Raw genomic sequence first — 11,286 nt, 5'->3', positions numbered from 1 at the left:
GGTGAGAAATCTTCCCTAGGAATGGCAGGCTAACAAATGTGGTTTTCTTGTCTGTGGGTGGTTGTTCAGCAGTTGCAGTGGAGCAGTGCATAGGTACGGTGGTACTCACAGTGAAGCAATGGGTGTTCGACGTGGAAAATTTCGTGACAACACAGCCCTGGAAATGGGGTGACCAGCTATTTGTTGAGAAGTTTAATGGTGCCAAAGCGCCAGAAAAGAGTGCAATGCAAAATTTAGTCATAAATCGGCGTCAGAAAGGATCTGTTTTGAAAAATTCAAAAAATCGTTCCGAGACGTGACTGCACACCACAAAATGTGGCTGCAGTTACCAATAAAATGCTTCAGAGACCTGTCGAATCAACCCGACGCCTGTCGCAAGAGACCGTAATATCACGTCGACCATGTGGAACATGCATACCTACCGATTTTCAGGCATTAAAATCAGCAGATGCTGCTCAGCGCCTTCAGTTTTGTGAGAGGCTGTTCTCTGAAATAACAATGAATGGCTAGACACGGGTCTGTTCTGGTTTCACATGAGTGATTATGTCAACTCACAGAATCATAGGTCCTCGGCAGCAGAGAAAAACCATAACTTCCACGAAACGCCATTGCATGATCAGAAGGGTAGGGTTGGGTGTGGAGTGTCTGCATCTCGCATTATTGGTTGGTTCGTTGGTTGGTTGGTTTGGGGAAGGAGACCAGACAGCGTGGTCATCGGTCTCATCGGATTAGGGAAGGATTGGGAAAGAAGTCGGCCGTGCCCTTTCAGAGGAACCATCCCGGCATTTGCCTGGAGCGATTTAGGGAAATCACGGAAAACCTAAATCTGGATGGCCGGACGCGGTATTGAACCGTCGTCCTCCCGAATGCGAGTCCAGTGTCTAACCACTGCGCCATCCCGCTCGGTCGCATTATTGGTCCCGTCATTTACTTTCTTCAGACGCTCACTTCGGCGCGTTACATTGCCAACATTTTGAAACCATTCATGGCAGCATTAATGGAGGAGGGAAACACCTACAGTTACTTCCAACAGTATGGAGCAACTGCCCTTCACGCCTTACAGAGTTGTTAGCAGAGGTCAGTCCGGTCGCGAATCTAACTGGCCACCCATGTCACCTGATCTGTTAGTGTGTGATTACTTTTTTGGGGAGCCCTCAGGTCTAAGGTGTGTCACAAAAACCCTCACAGTCTTCACGAACTGCAACGGAACATTTCAGATGAGACTGTAGCGATTCCAGCAGTGCAACATCGATCCGCCTTTAGCAACTTGCTGACGAGAGCCAAAAAGTGCCAAGACAGGAATGGTGATCACTTTCAACATCAGCTGTAACCAGGTTAGTACTGTATTCCCTCTCCTCTGTTCTGTTTCTTCGTACCATGGAACTCTGTTCTTCGGGCCACTTTTATTTGCCCTTTCCTGTACCCACCAACAAAATATATTTTTGTATTGCTACGTTTCTTTTGCTATTCATGTAGTTGTTTGTATAACTTTCTCGAATACTAATTTTCGACGGAAAAACTCAACAAGCTCACATGGAATGACGGAATTTATGGAGTCACATGAATAATGTCATCGTAAACCATCGAAAGTTTCGGTCATGAGACCGTTATCTGGCAGGCATTGGTCACTGCTACAACGACTGCTGAAGAAGTTCTATGGCGATCAAACGTATACGATAAAGTGGGCTACCGTAGAATACCGAACGTATATACACTATGTGATCAAAAGTATCCGGACACCTGGCTGAAAATGATTTACAAGTTCGTGGCGCCCTCCATCGGTAGTGCTGGAATTTGATATGGTGTTGGCCCATCCTAAGCCTAGATGACAGCTTCCACTCTCCCAGGCTTACGTTCAATCAGGTGGTAGGTTTCTTGGGGAATGGAAACCCATTCTTCACGGAGTGCTATACTGAGGAGAGGTATCGATGTCGGTCGGTGAGGCCTGACACGAAGTCGGCTTTACAAAACATCCCAAAGGTGTTCTGTAGGATTCAGGTCAAGACTCAGTGCAGGCCAGTCTATTACAGTGATGTTATTGTCGTGTAACCACTCCGCCACAGACCATGCATTACGAACAGGTGCTCGATTGTACTGAAAGATGCAATCACGATTCCGGAATTGCTCTTGAACAGTGGAAAGCAAGAAGGTGCTTAAAATATCAAGGTGGGCCTGTGCTGTGATAGTACCACGCAAAACAACAAGGACTGCAAGCCCCCTCAATTAAAATCACGACCACACCATAACACCACCGCCTCCGAATTTTGCTGTTGGTACTACACACGATGGAAGATGACGTTCACCGGGCATTCGCCATACCCACAGCCTGCCATCGGATCGCCACATTTTGTACCGTGATTCGTAACTCCACTGTTCAATCGTCCAATGTTTTCGCTCCTTACACCAAGCGAGGCATCGTTTGGCATTTACCGTTGTGATGTGTGGCTTATGAGCAGCCGCTCGATCATGAAATCCAATTTTTCTCACCTCTTGCCTAACTTCCATAGTACTTGCAGTAAATTCTAATGCAGTTAGGAATTCCTGAGTTATGGTCTGGATAGATGTCTGCCTATTACACATTACGACCCTCTTCAACAGTCGGTGGCCTCTGTCAGCCAACAGACGAGGTTGACTTGTACGCTTTTGTGGTTTACGTGTCCCTTCGCGCTTCCACTTCACTATCACATCGGAAACAGTGGACCTAGGGATGTTTAGGAGTGTGGAAATCTCTCGTACAGACGTATGACACAAATGATATCCAATCACCTGACCCCGTTCGAAGTCCGTGAGCTCCGTGGAGCGCCTCATTCTGCTCTCTCACGTTGTCTAAAGACTACTGAGGTCGCTGAAATGGAGTACCTGGCAGTAGGTGGCAGCACAATGCACCTAATATGAAAAACGTATGTTTTTGGGGGTGTCCGGATACTTTTGATCACATAGTATATGAGCGACACTAGTGTCTAACAGTCATTATTATATTTCAGTTGCTTTTATGATCGAATTTTTCAAAATCATTTAAGCTGCATAAGTAAAAATCTTGTATATATTTCTTTGTGAACTCTCAAGGATGAAGGCTAACAGAAAAACAAAGGAGATAAAAATCTCGGCTCAGCATTCTTCTTCCTATTCATATCTGCGGTATTTTATTTCCAGCGTTAATGTCCGTGAAGTGTAAAGGAATAAAGTGAACGTCAGTGAAGAATATAGAAGATCTTTACTGAGACAACGGCATGTTCTCCGTCCTGCAGTGCCAATCCACTAGTTTCTTTAAAATGAGCAAAATTAACGTCCTTTTTACTATAAATCAGTTTTCGTTACTAAATCTGATTTTATACAGTGCTCAGATTCTACGTTATAGGTGTTCGCGACTGCCATTACCCGTAATGGACATTTGTATCTCACCACATTCGGTTGCTCGTGGGTCTTAGCATACACTGCATGATCACTTCCGTTGTAACGAGAAATGTCGTCAGCTACAGTAGCGATGAATCTCTTCAAATCAACAAAGTTTAATAAGTCAGAAAACTAAAACCTCTGAATATAGTCCACTGTACCTTTGGTTCTCTTGAGTCCTCCTCTCATATCACCCATTTCTTCTTCAACCAGTTAACATCGATGGTGCTTTGCGACTACAGCTTACAACTTTCTAAACACTAACTTGTCATTCTTGATCTCTCACTTTTATTAATCGCACTTTGCTTTTGATTATGTTTCTGATGAATTTCTCTGTACTTCAGACCCACATGTCTCAGAGTTGAAAATATCTTATTCCAAGTAATTCCATCAAAGGCATTCTCTAAGTTCACAAGTACAAGCTCTGTCGTGCCTTTTTCATTTTTTTATCAAACTAAATATGTACATTATCTTTATAATTTACCTTTATTTCATACTACGTATTTTTCATTTCTTTTATACTCTGTGTTACTCTGCTTATCAGTTTGGAACAGACCTTGCTTGATTGATCGATAATATTACATACTGCAATTCTATACAATTATAACACTTTTCAGGAAATTTCCTACACTTTTCTCAAATAGGTCTGAAACTATAGCCAGTTGGCATGTATTACGTCGTATTATTAAGTGGTCCGTTAAACTATGACGATAGTACTGGATCACTGGTTTCTTCTTCGCATCACCTTTGGGAGACTTGTTTCCTTCATTCAGCCCTTAGATGTCCTCCTGGCAACTATATCCTCATTCGTATGCATTCGACAGTGGCCCCTAAAGCATTCCATACAATAAAACATTTACACTTTCTATCTGCAATGTTACTTTTAATCAGCCTATAAGCCACGTACTTATTACCTATGATCCTCAATTTATTTAGTTGTCTCGCTGACAGATTCTCTTTTAATAGGCTGTCAGTCCTCTTTCTTTCTTCGTAAGTAAGTTACACTCCTGAGTTCCCAAATTATTATTAGCATTCTTATATTTCTCCATTTGGGAGTTAGCTGATTTCCTACCTTGTACATAGTGTTATGCCTACAGTCAGATGAGCTTATGGCACTCTGCATTGCTTCCTGACCTCTCTCACGTCTTCGACTGAACTACGTAGTCCAGTGATAGGTCTCTAATTCGTTTCATTTTCAATATCCCACTTTATGATATCATCGTCTCTTGTTTGTACCATCAATTAAACATTTCTCTGCTTCCACATTACTGAAAAGTAATTTATTAAGTGTTAACCATGCGTGAGTGGATATCTTAGTCTCAACCCATAAACTCAGTCCAATGGAAGATAACGTCATCTGCACTTCATATAACACGATAATTTATTATATATATAGAAAGAATTGGTGATCACACAACCTCTTAAATTAATTTCAGTCTCATCAGCAGTGTATAGAGTTACAATCTGGCACACGTTGTTTACATATTTGACGTCATGTTGTCCAGGTCAATGTCATACATATGACCAGTAGGCCTCCTGATCAGTGATGCCAACAGCCTTATCAATGATATCTTTCATCGTGATCAAATGACTAGCCACATACCGTCACCACACACCTCACCATTCTTCCTCTCTCCAGCCAACCAAACTTCTAGATGGTAGAAACAAATCAGTTGCGCTAGCGGGAAATTAAAAATTAAAAATCGAAGATAGCAGATCTAGCACACCCCCTCTCCTGTAATAAGAGCCAATTACTTTAAAGACAATTAAAACAAAAGGACCACTCACAATGCAGCAATGTGCAATGCTCAAAAGTATCCAAACTCTCTGAATACTATTTTATCTGCCATATTCAAAAGAATTATCAAAAATAGCATAAAGTATGTAACTTGCAGTATATCTGACCATGGTCAGAAGACCATGGTAATAATAAACAGATGCTCGACATTTTTTCGCCATGTTCAAAAATATTTATCCATGAAATTACTTAAAGGGTTTCGCTTGCTCTACTTGGCTCATGTATCCGAAAACATTGACTTTTTTCCGCCATGTTCAAAAGTATTTGTGCAAGAAATTACGTAATGGGTGTAACTTGCAGTAGTTTTACTTGCACTCACAGGTATTTGAGAGCTCTGAATTATTTCTACTATGTTCAAAGGTATTTGTCGAAAAAAGTACGTAAAGCAGCACCTGTTACATCAAGTGTTTGGTTTCTGGAAAACAGATGGTGTCCGGTACATCAAAGCCTTGGATTAATTATTTTTCACATCTAATTTATTTTGTTATGCTTGTGAAGTATTACAAACCAGGAAAGCGGATGTGTGCAAGAATGAACAAACTGAATCCGCGTTTTGCTTTTACCCAGAAGCGTTTTATTGTTGACATTCAAGGCATTTAACTCTCGGTTCGGTGTAATATGGTGTGCATGCTGCTTCGTAAAACGTGCACGAGCATTACCGCAGATATAGCTTACAGCTGAAAGTACACTTGTCGACAAGAAATTGCTAAAGAACCCAGTGTTCTTCTAACATCAAAAATTCCTCTCTAAATACGCAATCAGACCCATCTAAGCATTATGGTGACACCACGATGGGGTCTTAGCTTCAGCTTGCAGCTCAAATCGTATGTCATATTCTGCTGTCACACCATGGGAATTAAACGACATACCAATAGAATCGCATACTGAGCAGCCTGCGACCGTGTCGGCTGCAGATTCGTCGACTTGCGCCGTAGTGTGGATGAGTTCGGGTATCGCTGAAGATGTGAGGAATTCACTACACGCAGGAGGCGGCTACGCGGATAGCAGGGGTTTGTTGGCTTGGACTGGGTGGTTTTTTAGGTTAAAGGGTTTCGGGGAAACATAAAAATCGAAAAGAGGAAGAAAGCAGATACATGAATAATTGGTGTAACAGTTGTAAATTGTCGTAGCTGTGCTGGGAAAGTACGAGAGCTCCAAGCGCTAATATGGAGCACTGATACTCCAACCGATATAGCCGGATATACGTTCAGCTGAAATTTTTGCGGCGAATCTAACGGTGTTCAGGAAGGATAGGCTAAACACAGTTGGCGGTGGCGTGTTAGTTGCTGTTAGAAGTAGTTTATCTTGTAGCGAGATTGGAACAGGTAGTTCCTGCGAGTTGTTATAGGCAGAGGTCATTCTTGGCAACCAGAATAAAATAATAATTTGAACTTTTTGTCGACCTCCAAACTCAGATGATACAATTGCTGAAAGGTTCAAAGATAGCTTGAGTTTAATTTCAAATATATTCCCGCCTCATAGAGATATAGTTGGTGGTGACTTTAATTTACCTTCGATATGTTGGCGAAAATATATGTTTAAATCCGGAGGTCTACATAGAAAATCATCCGAAATTGTGCTAAACACATTTTCACAAAATTATTTTGTGCAGTTAGTCCATGAACCCACGAAATAGTAAATGGTTGTGAAAATACACTTGACCTCTTAGCAATAAAAAATCCAGGCCTAATAACGAGCATCAAAACGGATACAGGCATTAGTGAACACGGGATTTCCGTTGCAACAATCAATATTGTAACCCCCAAATCCTCCAAAAATAAACGAAAACTATACTTATTCAAAAAAGTAGATAAAAATGCATTTGCCGCAATTCTGAGGGACAATTTCCACTTCTTCCAAAATAACAGTGTAAGTGTAGACCAGACGTAGTTTGAATTGAAAAGCCAATGTCGAAGGCAGTTAAGAGATTTATACCAAATAAATTAACCAACGACGGAGGTGATCCCCCTTGGTACAAATCAACGGATCAGAACACTATTGCAGAAACAACGAAAAAAGTATGAGAAATTTAAACGAGCCCAAAATCACCTAGATTGGCGATCTTTTACGGAAGCTCGGAATTTAGCCAATGCGAGATGGTTATGATTGCTTCCACAACAAAACTTTGTCTCGAGATCTGGCAGAAAATCCAACGAGATTCTGGTCGTATGTGAAGTTGTTAGCGGCTAGAAAAAATAATGCCTTCTCTGCGCGATAGCAATGGAGATACTATCGAAGACAGTGCTGCCAAAGCAGAGTTAGTAAACACAGCCTTTCGAAATTCGTTCTCCAAGCAGACCAAATAAATATTCCAGAATTCTAATCAAGAACGGCTGCCAACATGAGTAACTTAGAAGGAGATATCCTCGGAAAAGTGAAGCAACCTAAATCAATAAAAGCAAGTCTTCCGGTCCAGACTGTATACCAATTAGTTTCCTTTCAGAGTATGGTGATGCAGTAGGTCCATGCTTACCGATCATACACAACCGATCGCTCGACGAAAGATACATACCTAGAGACTGGAAATCTACACAGGTAACTAACTTACAGGCCCATATCATTAACATCGATATGCAGCAGGATTGTGTAACATATAGTGCGTTCGAACATTATGAATTAAGTGGCTCTGTGCACTATGGGACTTAACATCTGAGGTCATCAGTTCCCTAGAACTTATAATTGCTTAAACCTAACTAAACTAAGGAAATCACACACATCTATGCCCGAGGCAGGATTCGAAACTACGACCGTAGCAGTCGCGCGGTTCCGGACTGAAGCGCCTAGAACGGTTCCGCCACCGCGGCCGGCCATTATAAATCACCTCGAAGAGAACGGCCTATTGACATACAGTCAACGCGGATTTAGGAAAGATCGTTTTTGAGAAACAAACTAGCTCTTTATTCACATGAAGCGTTGAGTGCTATTGACAAGGGATTTCAAATTTATTCCGTGTTTCTAGGTTTCGAGAAGGCTTTTGGCACTGTACCACACAAGTGGTTTGTAGTCAAATTGCGTGCTTATGGAATATCGTCTCTGTTATGTGACTGGATTCGTGATTTCCAGTCAGGGAGGTCGCAGTTCCTAGTAAGTGACGGTAAGATATTGAATAAAACAGGAGAGGTTTCTGGCATTCCCCAAGGTAGTGTTATAGGCTCTCTGCTCTTACTAATCTACATAAACGATTTAGGAGAGAATCTGGGCGGTTGTCTTAGGTTGTATACAGATGACGCTGTCGTTTAACGTCTAGTAAGCTCATCAAAAGATGAAAACAAATTGCGTACGATTAAGAAATGGTATCTGTATGGTGCGAAAACTGGCAATTGACCCTAAATAATGAATACTGTGAGGGCATCCAAGTGAGTACTGTAAGGAAATCATTAAACTTCTGTTACACAACAAGTCAGTCAAATCTCAAGGCCGTAAATTCAACTAAATAAATAGTAATTACAGTTTTGAACAACTTAAACTGGAAGTAACACATAAAGAATGTTGTGAGAAAGGCAAACCAAAGACTGCGTTATATTGTCAGAACACTTGGAAAATGTAACAGACCTACTAAAGAGACTCTTTGCCCTACGCTTTCCGTCCTCTTTTGGAGTACTGCTGCGCGATCTGGGATCCTTGCCGGATGGGATGAACAGAGTACATCGAGAAAGTTCAAAGAAGAGCAGCACGTTTTGTTTTATCGTGAAATTGGGGAGAGAGTGTCACTGACATGATACAGGATTTGCGGTGGACGCCATTAAAACAACCTCGTTTTCCGTTCTGGCGGAGACTTCTCACCAAATGTCATAAAAAATGGCTCTGGTCACTATGGGACTTAACATCTGAGGTCATCAGCCCCCTAAAACTTAGAACTACTTAAACCTAACTAACCTTAGGACATCACATACATCCATGCCCGAGGCAGAATTCGAACCTGCGACCGAAGCGGTCGCGCAGTTCCAGACTGAAGCGCCTAGATCCGCTCGTTCACAGCAGCCGGCGAAATGTCAATCACCAACTTTCTTCTCGGAATAGGGAATTATTTTGTTGATGCCGACCTACAAAGGGAGAAACGATCATCTTAATAAAATAAGGGAAATTAGAGCTTGCACGGAAAGATATAAGTGTCTCTTTTTTTCCACGCGCTGTTCGAAATTGGAATAATAGAGAATTATTGTGAAGGTGTTTCGATGAACCCTCAGCCAGGCACTTAAGTGTGATTTACAAAGCATCCATGTCGATTTCGATGAAGATGTAAAATACCTATTTTGGGGGGGGGGGGTGGCAGGAAGAGAGGAGGTGTATGTATGTGTGTGTGTGTGTGTGTGTGTGTGTGTGTGTGTGTGTGTGTGAGGGAGAGAGAGAGAGAGATCTCGTTCAGTGCTGACAATGTTTGCAGCGTTCTGACCACTTCCAGTATAGAAATAATACACGGAAAGAACAAGGTTTCGTGCCAGAGCGTTACAACGACATTCATGTTGACACGTCGAACTCATCTCAACGTATGTGAAATGTAATTAAAAAAATGGTTTTAATGGCTCTGAGCACTATGGGACTTAACATCTGTGGTCATCAGTCCCCTATAACTTAGAACTACTTAAACCTAAGTAACGTAAGGACATCACACACATCCATGTCACAGGCAGGATTCGAACCTGCGACCGTAGCAGTCGCGCGGTTCCGGACTGAGCGCCTAGAACCGCTAGACCACCGCGGCCGGCGAAATGTAATTAAATAAAGGTCACATCACAAGATCAAACCGTGAAGAGCCACTGCAACACTAGTTAGACTGGATTCAAGAAAAGCAGTAGATGCTATACGTCGGCCATATTGGTTCTAGATGATACCACAGCATTTAACAAACTTCAGTTTTAAGCAAGAGAGAAAAAAATATTACGGATTTCCCATCGTTCTGCAACTGCGTTCTCTCTCAAATGCATCTTTTAAGTTAAAGAAATTTACGATTTCCGTAGGACGAAGTTGCAAAAATTAAGATACATTTTACGTTAACAGCAATGAAGTTTGATTCCTATTAAATAGACACTCCATGAAGTTTGGATATTCAAATATTTTAAAGCCAATGTTACCAAAATTTTAACCTCGCCAATTCACAAAATCTTGTCGAAATCCTTGTGCATAAGAAAGAAAGCAGACTTTCTCTGTGTTGAACAAGTAACTATGAGCAATTCATAACACTTATTTAAATAAATTACTTAGATTAACATACAGAAAAATTAACGCAAATTATATAAATGTATCATATAATACATATGTTGTAGTACTGCCAACGTTATATCGTTATGAAGATGTGTATAGCTATTTGTACTCGTATAATCAGTCCTGTGGAGATTATTTTGGGCAGTCTCCTCAATAAAACAGAAATTCAAGTAAATTTTTCATGCTAATGGATGACCTGTATGACTTTCGCATTTACAGTTTGTCTCAGGCATTATTTATGACACAGGCGACAGTGCAATGTAGGCCAGTCGGCAGTCGTGCTTTGGTAGCTCAACGGGTAGATCACCTGCCCGCGAAAGGCAAAGGTCCTAACATCGAGTCTTGGTAACCTTGGTAATTTCAGACCGATTTTCAAGTCACTGAAGGCAAAGCGCTTGATGTCATAGAGTCCATCAATGTAGAAAATAGTAAAATTGCTCAAGAGAACAAAAGAAGATTAAAAGCTATTATGGAAATAATTCCCCTGTGTGAAAGACGTAAATTGGCCTAAGAGGATGCAGCGATTAATAAACGAACCTGGACAAAATGACGGCAACTGAGGAGCACGACTTCGTTTCCGTGCTCGATACGGCGGTAAACAACTTAAGAACACGTACTTACACAGAACTTCAATAGTACGGCCATCTGCAACTTCTTAGGAATTCAGAACGAAGTTGTTGAACCATGTGGTATGCTATTCAAGCGCAAGTACGCAAAAGGGTCAAAGACGCAAGTTATTTTAATGTACCGGCTGACGAACAGAAGACATATCACAGTGAGAACAACTAGCCTTATGGTTACGATACGTAAACTGTTCATCTGAAAAATCGATTATTAGGGATGAAATTATCTATGCAGGTGAATCGTTAGGATTGTAACGCGTCTCTTGTCTC

The sequence above is a fragment of the Schistocerca cancellata genome, chromosome 5 (assembly GCF_023864275.1).
Source record: "Schistocerca cancellata isolate TAMUIC-IGC-003103 chromosome 5, iqSchCanc2.1, whole genome shotgun sequence".
Taxonomy (NCBI): Eukaryota; Metazoa; Arthropoda; class Insecta; order Orthoptera; family Acrididae; genus Schistocerca; species Schistocerca cancellata.
The sequence above is the reverse complement of the archived record's forward strand: the minus strand, read 5'-3'. Positions refer to the sequence as shown.